The sequence below is a fragment of the Carlito syrichta genome, unplaced genomic scaffold (assembly GCF_000164805.1).
Source record: "Carlito syrichta isolate Samal-C Ts95f unplaced genomic scaffold, Tarsius_syrichta-2.0.1 Scaffold290957, whole genome shotgun sequence".
Lineage (NCBI taxonomy): Eukaryota > Metazoa > Chordata > Mammalia > Primates > Tarsiidae > Carlito > Carlito syrichta.
In genome coordinates, this window is record NW_007235053.1 from 1 (window position 1) to 14114 (window position 14114).

The following is a 14114-nucleotide window of genomic DNA, read 5'->3' on the forward strand; positions in this document are numbered from 1 at the left end:
GTGGGGAGCGCTCAGCAGGCAGCGAGCCGCTCATTCCTGCGTGGAGGGAGGGGGCGGGGGGGCGCTCAGATGGCGCGTGGACTCCCAAGTGCCCCGTGTTGGTGAAGGTCGTCGCCTTCTGGAGACTTCTGCCTCCCCAAGCTCCCTGCGCTCCCTGACATTGAACCACAAATGCTTGGATAAGGGGCTCCTCCGTTTTAGGTGTAAGTCCTCGCACAATCGGAAGGCTTGTAAAAGCACCAAGGCCTGACTGTCGTCATACGACAAAGCCGCGTGACCTCCACCCACACTAAGTGGAGTCCCCGGCCCTTCCCAGTGCGCCCTCTCCTGTCCCTGTGGGCTCTGGTCATCCTGACCCTCGTGAGGGTGCCCTTGCTTTTCCCCACCTCACACCCTAGCACACCCCTGCCTGTGCCTCCCAAAGTTTAGCTTGGACCCCACACCGTGGTCTCATGTTGGTCATGCATCCTTGGTCATGCGTCCACTCAGGTTTGCTTCCTCTTCTCAGCATGGGCTGGGAGATTCCACCAGCGGGTGGCTGTGGCTAGTTTCTGTTGGTTTTCAGTGCTTTGCTGTTTCTGTTTTATGACGACGCAACGGGCCACCTGTGCTCCGGACATGAACGTTTGATTTGTTTCCCGGTTCTGCCGCTTCTGGCTGTTGGAGGCAGAGTTGGCTCGAACATCCTTGGTCCTGTCCCCCGTGCGTGTTCACGTGCCTTTCAATGGACTGCAAACGCAGCAGGAGGGAGGTTGCCGGCACAGGCTGTGCGTCTCTGCCAACCATTCCCCAAAGTGCTGGGCCCCATTGGCATCACCGTGAAGAGTAGTCGATGAGAGTTCCTGCTGCTCAGTCTTCCCCAGCACTCGCTGTTTCGGTATTTTCCGTTGTGCTCAGTCTTGTGGATGTGCAGTGGCATCTCGTGATTTCAGTTTGCTTTCCTGGTTGCTAATGACTTGGAGAATCTTGTGTTTTCTCCTTGGTGAAGTACCCAGCTGGGTCTTTTGCTCGTTTTCTATTCAGTTGTCTTTTTCTCATTCTTTTGTAGGAGTTTTTATGTATTTGTTTCTGACTTCTTTGTTCTTCATATGGGTTGTGTCTTCCACTGTGGCTTTTGTCTTTCTTTTTAAATTGTGCCTTGGGGGACCAGGCATGGTGGCTCACACTTGTAATCCTAGCACTTTGGGAGGCCAAGGGGAGAGGCAGGAGGATAGATAGAGGCCAGGACTTTGAGACCAGCCTGCGACACCTAATGAGACCCAGTCTCTACAAAAAAATGAAAACATTAGCTGGGCATGGTGGTGTGTGCCTGTGGTCCCAGCCACTGGGGAGGCTGAGACAGGAGGATCACCCAGCCCAGGAGGTCGAGGCTGCAGTGATTGCATCACTTGCACCCCAGCCAGACTCTGTCTCTAGAAAAAAATAATAATAAATTGTGCCTTGAATGGAAGTTCTTTAATGTGGTAAAGTCTGTCAGTAACTTGCTTTGTGACGGGTGCTTTTTGTGCTTACTCCACTTAGTATTGATCTTTCTGTAGTGGAAGTGGGGGCACAGGCTCCCTCTCTCCCCCGCAGAGAGCCGTTGCTCAGCCGCAGTTGTTCGTGAGCCTGTCCTTGGCGCAGGTCTGCTGTTCTCCTGTCGGTGTCGAGTGACTGTGGGTGTGAGAGTGGGTCTTGTGCTTCTGGGCTGTGCTGTTCACCTGGGAGTGTGTCCTCAGTGACCACAGCTTTGTGGCACACCTTAGCATCTGGTAGGACAGGTCTGTGAATGCTTCGGCCAGTCTCTGCCTTTATGTTTCTTAGACTCCTGCCTCGACCACCTGAGCTGCAGGAGAGTTTGTTTTGTTTCTTCCATATTCTGTTGACTGCATAAATGCATCGCAATGCAAATCTGTTTGAGTGTTTTTTATTGTGAGGTTTATTTCTAGATGTTTTATAACTTTATAGCATTATTAAAAAGTCTTCAAGTCTTGCTTCCAAATTGTATATAGAAATATGGTTAACATTATACATTTTTATAACAACCTGTCTGCCAAATTCTTACATGTTCTAGTAATTTATCTGTAGAGCCAGTCTATTTACATGTCGTCTTTGAAGAGGGACAGCTTTTGTTTCTTCTTTCCAGTCTTTATCCTGTTAGTTACTTTTTCTTGCTTAGTGCTGTGGCTAGGACCTCCAGTACAATGTTGAATAGATGTGACAGTGGTTATTTTGACCTTGATCCTAAGCTAGTGATAAGATATGTGCTTGTATGTGTGTGCTCGTGCGTGTGCTCGCGTGCTCTCTTTCTCTCTCTCTCTGCCCGCGTATGTATATGTATATATGTGTGTACAACACACACACACACATTTTTTTTTCTTAAAAAATAAAGCAGAATTTATTAAGAGGACAGAAAAGCTCCCACAGTGGGAGGGGACCCTATGTATATATTTTTAATAGGCAGAATCTCACTCTGTCACTCAGGTCAGAGTTCAGGAGCATGCCCATGGGTCCCTGCAACCTTGAACTCCTGGAATCAAGTAGTCCTCCTGCCTCAGCCTCCTAAGTAGCTGGGAATACAGGTGTGAGCCACAAGTCTGGCTAACTTTTTTATTGTTAATTTTTTTGTAGAGATGGGGTCTTGCTGTGTTGCCCAGACTGGTCTTGAGCTCCTTGGTTCAATTGATCCTCCTACCTTGGTCTTCCAAAACACTGGGACTATAGGTGTGAGCTGCTGCACTTGGGCCCAGTTTTTTTTTAATAGATAACGTTTTACCTCATTAATGTTCTAGTCCTAATTTGCTAAGTTTTCCTTAATTTTTGAACAGATACTGAATATCAGATGGTTTTTCTGCATCTGTTGAGATGTTCATGGCATTTTACTTTTACTGTGTTATTATGATGAATTAGATTAATTCGTTTACTGTTTTTGAGACAGAGTCTGGCTCTGTCAACCAGGCTACAGCACAGTGACGCATCATAGCTCACTACAGACTTGAACTCCTGAACTCAAAGGACCCTCACACCTCAGCCTCCTGAGTATCTGAGACTATAGCTGCTGCCACTATGCCTTGCTAACTTTTTATTCTTTTTCTCTCTCGCTCTTTTTCTGTCACAGCTGCAAATACTTCATTATATGTCATCCATTAAATTCTTAATTTAGGATACCATGTTTTCAACTCTAGAATGGCTTTGTGGTTATTTTTTAGAGATTCATTTCTCACTCTTGATTGTATGGTACATTCTCCTGGTTCTTGTCATGTCTCATAATGTTTCATTTTATGCCAGACATGGTTTTTATTCCTTTGCTGGTGGGTCACCTGTCAGCAACTTACTTTAGTTTTTAATGAAATGTTGAGAAAAGAATCACTTCATACTGAGTAGTATACTGTTGGAACCAATTATTTTATTGTAACGATATTTGACTTATGATGGAATTTTGGACATTGACTGCAGGAGGCCAGCTCCAGGAGAGAGTCAGGGCTTGAGATGGGAGAATCGGGAAGTGGCAAAAAAGAAAAGACGAAAATAACAGGAATCCTCTTCCTGGAGAGAGCTCAAGAATCTGACAATTTTTATTTATTTTTCACAAGCTTATATAGGTTTTCCACTCAGCCCTGCACCCACAAATGTATCTTATGTTGCTAACCAAACGCCCACGTACATCCTTTTTACACTCACAATAAGGTTGACCTTTAACAGTTTCAGCCACAGATGGTGTTTTTCTTACGTCAAACATTTATGAACATCCTAGTTTTCTTCCTAACTTTCTCATAACTATTTACTATTATAGGCCTATAATATCCTTACCCTATAAAGCTAAACCTTAACCCTAAGTCTTATTTAACTTACTTACTACTATACATTTTTTTCTATTCATCTTATTTCTATCCTTGTGTCTCTATATTTTCTTAACTATCACTTATACTATTATATATCTCTTATCTTACTAGTTTATCTTATCTTACTATCTTATTATTAATATTCTAAATTCGATCTTCATTAAACTACTTATTTAATCCTAAAATATCTTAACCTATTTTTTAATCTCAAATGGTTGTTTTCCACCAGCTCTCAGCTGGGGTCTGTTGTTTATGAGGAAGTGGGCCGACTTGTTCTTCTCAGCCTCCTGCTGTTTACTGAAAAACATCCTACACACCCTAAGGGGCACCCTTTTTGCTGCAATCTCACCTCCATTATGCCTGTGTATAATTTTTGCTGTCAAATGCCATCATCCATTTGCGCATCTATTATCTCAGTTAAAGAGGGAACATTCTCAAGTCTATGCATGCAATTCTTCAAAGTTAGGGAAAGTCCATCAACAGGATCCATGGGGCTTTGCCTCCGTCATGGCTGAATTTTACTGGGGCCTTGCTCCCAGCTGGTGTTTTTCCTGTTTTCAGGTTCCTTTTACCTTACTTTTACTAGTGATTGTGGCTCCCGACAATTGACAAAAAATGTAAATTTTATGCCTTTTTTTTTTTTGAGTTGGAGACTCACTCTGTTACCCAGGCTGCAGTGCATTGGCACACTCACAGTTACCTGAGTCAACCTGCTGGTCTCCAGAGATCCTCCCAACTCAGCCTTCCAGGTAGCCGGAACTAGGCATGTGCTACCATGCCCAGCTAATTTTTTATTTATTGTAGAGATGAAGTCTCACCATGTTGCCTGGGCTGGTCTCAAACCCACAGGCTCAGACAGTCCTCTTGCCTTGGCCTCCCAAAGTGCTGGGATTGCAGACTGAGCCACCATGCCCAGCCGTGAGAGTTTTTTGAAGCATCTTCAGTCATGTCACATTTTCTTAGCTTTTGTATGTCCAAAAAACACTCCTCCTCCCTCTGGAATTATGGCCTGGCTGCATATAAAGTTCTAGATAGTGACTTTCCCAGATCATTGAAACTGTAGCTCCCCTGTTTCCTGGACTTTGTGGCAGCTGCTGGGAAGTGTGCTCTGTTGTCATTCCCTTGAAGTGTCTGTTCTTTTCTTCAGAGCTCTTAACGTTGTTCTTCTGTTGCTAATACTGTGCATTTTCTCTGCAGTGTATCTGATACAGATTCCTGTTTGTACAGTCTGAAACTTTTTCCTGCTTCATTTTTTATCAGGTGTAATTTGCATGAGGTATAAGCCCAGCCCAATTCCAGATGCTTGTCTGTCTTTGTTGCCACCACCTCCCTCAGAGCCTAGAACATTCTCCGAGACTGCAGGACTCCCGGAGCCCTCTCCTGGTGGGAGGCAGGTCTGCACTTTGGGACGCTGCTCTGCGCCAGACCCACCAGCCCCTTCCCTCGTGCCCCTTGACCCACCTCATACCTGCCAAGGCTGTCTGCCAAGGTCACCTGCCACTCTTTCCTGCTCTTGCACATCTCTGGCATGTGGAGTTGGGCATTGGCTTATGCGGTCACATAACTCACTCATTCACTTTTTCACTGTGTCCTGTCTAGAAGCTGTTCCACTGATGGGTTCTTTTTATTTCAGTGACTTAATTTTTCACTTTTAAGATTTCTGATTAGCTTTACACTTTTGACCAGTGCTATTTTCTTACATATCTGTACATCCTCGTTTTCTTATTCCTCATTCTTGTGATAGTTCTTTTACTTTCACTTATATTTTTTAACATCTTCAAGATACTTTACAGTTGTTGACAGGTTGCACTAAATAAATTGCTTCTGAGGTGAATTTTTGTTCCAATTAATGATGCAGTGGCTTGCTTCTTAGTGTTAGATTTCCTCATGTTTTCAGATCTTTGGGAAGGCACTTTTGAGTGGCAGGCTTTTGTTTCAGCATCTTCCCACCTACCTGTACCCCCTCCTTAGTACTCTGCTGTTGATGTTGGGGATACGGGCAGATGTTGTGGGGGGGGTGTGGCTCTATCTTGGGAGTGAGCTATTGTTTTTGTCTGAGACCCCAGTCTCTGATGAAAGCCACAGCCTCAGTTGGTTTGCTTGCCCATTTTATCAGCTGGTGATGAGCACACGCCCGACTTCACCAGGGCATCAAGTGCAAATCTGCCTCAAGTTCTCTCTGTCCAGCAGGTGATTCGCCCTCCCTGTGACTCCCCAGAGGAACCACCTTCTCCTCTTCCCCATCCAGCCTCAAGAACCAAGAAGCTCTTCTGTAGATACTGCAGGGCCTGCTCGGCATTTGTGAGCTTCCAGACCTTTCCTGTTGCACGGAGCCCATTCTTGTTCGACCTCAGCTGTGTCTTTGATCTTCCCTTCTTGTGCTTTATATGAAGCTTTGTCCATTCATACTGTGTGGTGCCAGCTGGCTTCTGAACTTGCCGTGAGGTGTTGGTCCAGAAATGCTGTTAACTGTAAAACTTCTCTTCATGGAAGAATGACCAGAGTGTGAGAGGGGGATGTGGGTCTGGAATTACTTTGTTCAGAGGTGAATATGCAGTTGTCTCTAAAGCGTGGTTTCATTTTTAACATTTGCTCAGTTTTACCTTAGTCATAGCTTTTTTAATGTAACAAGTAAAATTTATTTCCATATGGTGCTTTTGGAAAATACAGCAGAGCACACACACACACAAACACAGACACACGCAATGAGAATGACTTGTATTTCCACAACCCAGAAATAGCTGCAGAAGATTCTGGTATTTACTCATGTTTATAAACCGTGTGGATGCACATATTCATGTTCATTGTCTAAAAAACAGAACCAACCCAGTCTTGCTTTACAGGTGAAGCTGTGAGTGCCGGTGATGTCTTATGTGAAATTGAGACCAACAGAACTGTGGTTACCTTGGATGCCAGTGATGATGGTGTCTTGGTCAAAATCATGGTGTTTTCAACAGGTGAAGCTTTCTTAAGTGTTCCTTGAAATAGCGTTTCCTTTTATTTTTATCTCTTTATTTATGATGTTGTATGATCTACTGCATAATACATTTTGTTCAAGTGTTTAAAATGTTTTAGTGTTAAGGTTCAATAACCCGTTTTTCTGTCTTTACTGCTTTATAATGTGTATGTTCTTTTTATCATGGAGTCTTTGTGTGAAAAGTGAGGAAATTCCGTAAAGCTACATATGATAAAAGCGTGACTTTTTAGAGTCCGTGGTCACTCACTGATGGAGCCAGCTGGCATGTTTCTTGCTTGACTTCTCAAACACTGGTGAGGTAGGGTGGGGAACAGCTGAGACTGTGGGCCCTGCAGTCCCTGCTGCAGGTTTTCGCAACTGCATGGTTCGGCCAGGTCTCCGCCATGTGACCACTAGCAGATTCTCTCACTTCTGCCTGTTTCTTTGTGCCCAGGTAGGGATTATGGTGCCTGCGCTGGAGGCAATAGGGAGGATTAGAGGACAGGTGCGTGCCTCTGGTCCTGGGACCTGGGACCACCAGGCACTCCTCGCAGGCTGCTTTTCCAGCATTGACCTGTTCACTCGGCTTGTGGTGGCTGCTAGCCCTAGCCTGGTCTGTGTTACCTATTCGCTTGTACTGGTCAGTGGTGGCGGCACCAAAGTACCCATCTGTGTCCCTCCCGCTGGCCTTTGCAGATAAGATGCACATCTCTGGTCATCCGTTGGTGATATGTTTTTAGCTCTGAGCCTGCAGTTCATATCTGCCTTTGACCTGGGGGTAATCCCTTCCTGTGTGCATTCTATCCAAAGACCAGGGCATGTTACACTCTAACTAGATGTAAATTGAAACACTAGAAAATCCCCGTTCTTTCTTTCCCAGCATATTTCGGGTTGCTGTATAATTTATCATCCACATTGCGGTGGAGCGGAGTGCAAGGTGTGTTGCAGTGCTTGCGTTTTGTGTCCTATCAGCAAAAACAAGTGCTGTTGACCAGGACTCTTGGTGGGTTGGGACCTGCTGCTGTAGATGCCATGTGTCTTGTCTGGAGCATCTCCTGTCCTCAGGACAGGGTGAGTGAGGTGGTTGTGGTTAGCACCTTGGCAAGACGTCCGTGGGTCAGCTTTAGAAGCAGCTCCGTAAGGAGGCTCTTGCTAGGGACCCAGGCCAAGGGGGAAGTCCGACTCTGAGGAGTCTCAGAAGTCACTTGTCAGGGGCCTGGCCTCCAGTTGTCCTGAATGCGTCTGTTTACCCCAAATGCTGCCAGCCACAGGCTGAACCTCAGCATGAGTCTCCAACCCTTACCAGGGGACACCCCCAGTAGTCAAACTTGATCTTTGTTGAGTGTATTTATTTGTTTTAAAAATCAGTCATCTGAAGGAACATACCAGGACAGCAGTAACCACCATAATGACGCCTTTAACAGTTATATGGCAGCTACTGGCTGCCTGCCACTATTCTAAGGGTCAGACAGAATTCATTCATTCCTCATGACAGCTCTGAAATGACTGCTATCAGTGCTTGCATCAATGATCAGGAAACGCAGGCTGGTGCAGTAAGGAACTGTAACTAAGGTCACATGCTGGCAGGTAGTGGAGTCAGCGTTGAGACTCAGGAAGTCTGCTTACAACTGGGAGGGAGGGCCAGTAGTACTTCCAGGGTCGACTCAAGGTTGAATATTAGCACGAGGAGCTATAAGTTAACAGGACTCAGTGTAGAAACTATGCATTTAACATTCTATGCACAAGAATGAGGGAGGGCTTGGATCAAGGGAGCAAAGTGGTGAGGGTGCTGCTTGGAGGCGTCCTCTGCCTAGTTCTTTAGAGGAGCAGGTACTGGGCATCCAGGGTCACCCAGATAGCGGGAGCAGTGGCAGTGGCCTGCGGGCCTCTGACCCATGACTGAGTCAGCACCAGTTTTGAACATCTGCCACAGCTAAGCGGATGTCTGTAGGGGGACCAGCATGCTTCTAAAGTGAATGGAAAAGCCAGATTACCACCAACTCACGTGGTGGTCTGGATGGAATTATAGTCGACACTACTTCTGTAACTTCTGTCACTACTCAAGCTGTTTGGTGTTGCCTGTCCTTGTCTGTTGTGTCTAGGCTTCATGCTTCTTGAGGCCCTCTTTGAATAGAATGCTGTGAGTAGGTGTGCTGTTTAGATACCGTAGCATCTGGAGTGACGGTAACCACCCTTGGCCACCTCCTGGGAGGTTTCAGGCCACACTGGTGGAGGAAGCATGGAGTCTCTTGTATGGTTTGCATGAGTGAGACAGTGGCGGTGTCAGCTTAAAAAATCTTTTGTTTTAAAAAAAGTTTTACATTTGAGTAGTGTGCTCTGTGCTTGGATATCAGTCCTATTTCTGGCTCAGTGGATTTCATAGCACTTAATTATGCTTTTTTATATTCATTTTTAAGAAAATTTACCATTTTACTTTGTGATTTTGAATTAGCTGTTTGTAAGCAGATAATTAAACACTTTTAGAGAAAGAAAAACATGTTAGCTTAATAATAATCTTAACTGCACTTTTGGACATAGAAAGAAAAATGAACAGTCCACAGAAATAAGACTTTCTAGCATGTGGTGTAGTGGCCAAATGTTCAATCCGAGAGACCACCAAGAGCCAATTGCGATGAAAGTTCAAGAGGGTGTTTATTTGCAAGCTCGAGCCTGGACCTCTGTCGACAACCGACACAGCGGAGTATACCCAGAGGCCCTGACTTCCTTAAGTAGACACCTTTTATGTTTTCACACAAAGGGAGGAGGAGTTTGGGGGGACTTTCCAGTCTTGTTACCATTTAATTGGGTAGTAACCTCTGGTGGTCAGCTTAATCATGGAGGATTGGCTAGCTTAACTCAGGCTGACCTTGGCCCACTAGCTGGGGAAGTTGCAGAGACATTTGGAAACTTTAGGTGATTTTCCCCTAGGACCTGATTGGTTGTTGCTAAGGGGAAAGTGGGTCAAGGGAAGGGGTTGAAGCTTGAACTAGAGCTTTGCAGTTTTTCCCATAACTGAAACTTTAAACAGCTACAGGTTATGTTTTAAAGCAGAAAACTAAAATGGCTGTGCTATTGTTCACAAGCCGATTACATATTTATTGAGTTATAGCATGCTCTTAACCTAAGTCTATGGTATACTCTATTACGGTTCTCTCAGTGGCAAACAAGTAAGCACCTGACTTCTTAGCTGTTATTTAGACGTTCTTGCTCAGTTTTCTGTGCCCACTTCTTATGTATATTTCACTCCACCAGATTGTCGCTCTTGTTCTTCTCCCTCAGTAATCAGTAAATTTAGATGGCTCCTGGCCTTCAGCTTGCTATGCCATTTGCTTTTTTTTTTTTTTTGAGTTGGAGTCTCACTCTGTCACCCAGACTGGAGTACAGTGGACACTGCAGCCTCGACATGTGGTACTCTGGCGATCCTTCCACCTCAGCCTTCCAAGTAACTGGAATTATAGGCATGCACTACCATGCCTGGCTGATTTTTTGATTTATTGTAGAGCTGAGGTCTCACCAAGTTGCCCAGGCAGGTCGTGAACCCACGGGCTCAGGCAATCTGCTCACCTCAGCCTCCCAAAGTGCGGGATTACAGGCTGAACCACCGAGCCCTGCTGCCATTTGATGTTAAGAATAGTGTAATACATAATACTAAATAAGTTGGCATGTCCTGAAATGAAGAGTAAAAAAAAAAAATGCACTCCAAGGTAGTTCCATACAGACTTTTACAGACACACCTCAAGTGTTAACATACAATATTCACATTAATTACATAATGGAAAAAAATCAACTTATAAATTCCAACTTACCTTTTGTTGAACATGTTTAGCTAAATTATTTGCATAAATTCTATAGTTTGGTTCACCAGGTTCATAACTTCTGAAAACTTAAAGTGTTACCATTTCCTGCTTAAAAACAAAACAAGAAGATATCTTTTATTATCAATTTAATAATGGCTGCCTTAAAATCAAAGATCAATAATTTATTTATTCGAGGCAATGATAAAACTTACAGTTGAACTTTTAAACAGAAAGAACCCTAAAACTAATAGGTAATATGAAAAGTTGAATTTTTTTTTTTTTTTGAGTTGGAGTCTCACTCTGTCACCCAGACTGGAGTGCAGTGGCACTTATTTAGTATTACAATTTAGTATTAATTATTTTAATTAAATTAATATTTTTATAGCTGGACTTCTCTGGTAGTACACAAAGATTTTGGGGGTATGTATTAATATCCTTGGGCAGCCATAACAAAGTACCACACAGTGAGTGGCTAACTCAGATTTATTGTCTCATAGCTCTGGAGGCCAAGTCTGAAATCAAGGTTTGGCAGGGTTGGTTCCTTCTGAGGGCTGTGAGGAGAGATCTGGTCCATGTGTCTTCCACAGTTTCTGCTGATTTACCAGCAATCTTTGGCCTTCCTCAGCTGTGGCAGCCTAACCCCAATTTCTCCCCTTCTCTTCACATAGTATATTCCCTGAGTGTCTAGGTCCAAATTGTTCCTTTTTATGAGGCCACCTGTCATTGGATCAAAGCCTGCCTTTTTCCGGTATAACCTTACTGTTTTTTCTGGCTTCTTTATTTGTTTTTTTTCTTGTTTAAACTCACGACCTTAAATTTATTTTTGGAAGATATGTTGACCTTTCATCAGAAAAACAGATCTGCTGGCTCCAGCGATCCTTCCGCCTCAGCCTTCCAAGTAGCTGGAACTACAGGCACACACCACTACGCCCAGCTAATTTTTTGATTTATTGTAGAGATGAGGTCTTGCCAAGTTGCCCAGGTGGGTCTTGAACCCGCAGGCTCAGGCAATCCACTCACCTCAGCCTCCCAAAGCGTGGGATTACAGGGTGAGCCACTGAGCCCAGCTAAAAATTTGACTTTTGAATTAATTTTTTTTTCAAAATGAAACCTTCAAGTGACAATACAGAATGACAAAAATTATGGGCTTATTATGTAAGTTCATTATGTGCCTTAATGCAACAGATACTTTCTTTCAAAAGCAGTAGTATTTTCTTTAAGCAAAAAGATAACTTCATTAGTAGGTCTTTTAAAAAGTGAAAACCAAGTTTAACTAAATTTTGATATGATTGTCTGAAAGCTAGTTTTAATTTCTTTTTCATAGTTAAACAGATATAATAGTGACAGTCTACAATAAGAGATTGAGTGATTTTTTGTGTTGTTTTGGTGAATGGCAAATATAAAATAAAAAATTGTATGCAGGCTGTAACAAGATTTTTCATGTATCACAACATGAGCAGAATACATAGTTGGAAAATGAGGATCAGACACACTCTTTCTGCAGACATAAAAAGAGGATTGATATACCCCAAACCTTCAAATTCGGATTGATCAATCTTCCTTACAGTGTCATCGCCATCTGGAGTGAACTGAACAGGTTCATTAGTAAACTGAGCATCAAAGTTTTTTAAACTATATTCCCCAGAAAAATTTGGCTTAAAGGGAGGTACCACCTGCTTTTGCTCCATTTTCTCTCTATCAACATTTTAGAAGAATGGGTGTCCCTGAATCATCAGAAAATCCGTTTGTGGGTGACAACCCCATAGTTCCTTTGGGTCCTTGTTGAGAAAACTTTTCAGGATACTTGCAGCTTTTACAGAGAGAAAACGTGGTATGTGAATTTGTTTTTCCAAAATAACTTGGAAGAGATAATCCTCTGAGTTCTGATCAGGGTTATCAGAGCTCCCAACAATATCAAGTGGAGACCTTCCTGCCATCATTTCATCACTCCAAGAACCCACCAGTCAACACTGAAACCATAATCTTCACCTCTTAAAATCCCAGGAGCGATGTAATTAGGAGTGCCACACAAGGTGCTGGTTGTATCTCCTGGCAGTAATCCTTCCTTACACATGCCATAGTCAGTGAGCTTAATGTACCCTTTGGAGTTCAGTGATATATTGCCTAATTTTAAGTCTCTTTAAGTTATTCCTCGCTCATGAAGATAATTTAATGCTAGACTGATTTCTACAGAGTGAAACCTAGCATGTTCTTCAAGAAGTTTTATCTGTCATTGCATATGAAATGTTAGATCTCCTCCACTTACATACCCTATAACAAAGCAATCTGTTTTCTGTGTGAAAACAAGAATGCATCCTGACAAGAAAAGGATGATTGGATGCTCTCTCAAATACATGCTTCTCTGTCTGCACCCAACCAATACCCTCATCATCATTGGCAAGCTCTTTCTTCACAACTTTCATTGCATAAATGCTATCTGCCTTTTTTAGTCGAACCAACAGTACTTTGGCATAACTTCCCCTTCCTATTACCCGGAGCAAATCAAAACTCTGAAAACCTAAACTGGATGAAGCTTTGCCACTTTCCCTCGTGTTCATTGCCTCCTTTACCTCACCAACTTGGTCTAAGCTCTCGTGACTTGTCTGTGCAAGGTCTTAATAAGTGAATGATCCATGGGCACCATTGGTTCCAGTGGCAAAGAATGCCACCCACATTGAATTGTGACAAGTTTATGACACTTCTTATGGACCAGGAGTTTGCAGTTGATGCACATACATACCCTGCATTCGAGTCCCTATATTCAGTCTGTGCAGATGGCACAGTGAGCTCACCTATTGAATCACTTGGCTTGGAAAGTGTGGCCATTTGCACAATGAAACTTTCTCTAGCGACATGCACCTCGGTGATAGATGGATTTATCTTCTCCTGGACAGGCATTCTTGAACATTCTGGTGCACAAGGGAATACATGGATCAAGAGTTCAGAATCCTTGTTTAGTGCTTGTAAAGCCTAAAGATCGCTTCTGACTCCAACTGAGATGATACTGTACAGGGATCTCTTTTCTCATTTATGCACTTCATGGTGAAAAGTTGTTCATTGTCAAAAGAACACAAGTCTCGAGCCTCACTGCAAAGGCCCTCAAAGGAGACAGAAGGTTCAAAATGTGTTATCATGATATCCCTGCAATAGTAGGCTTTCCCCCAGACCTGGTGAGTGTGGTCACTGTTGCTACAACCAGCCACCATGTGCGACATGGTGCAGCTGTCCTTCGGGGTCTGCATCTCCTCCCACCTCGACATTCAGCCTGGGGCCCGGAGGCCTCTACCCTACACCAATTTTTCAAAGAACACTACAGTAATGTTCAAATATAACTATTAAATAGAATAAGCCTTATGAAAATGTTAAAAACAATAAAATTAGCAACAATGTTACAAATGGTTATAAAAAATGCTCATTAAAAATCTGAGTTGGAGAAGATTGCCTGAGTCCAAAGGTTCTAGAGCAGCCTGTCAATTTGGTGAGACCTTCATTTCTACAATAAATAAAAAAATTAGCTGTACATGGGGGCACGCACCTGTA

At 43.5% G+C, this 14114-nt stretch overlaps 1 pseudogene; it reads right to left on the reverse strand.

Moving 5' to 3' along the window:
* Positions 1-30: 30 nt before the first annotated feature.
* Positions 31-13816, reverse strand: LOC103256660 (annotated as a pseudogene).
* Positions 13817-14114: the final 298 nt, after the last annotated feature.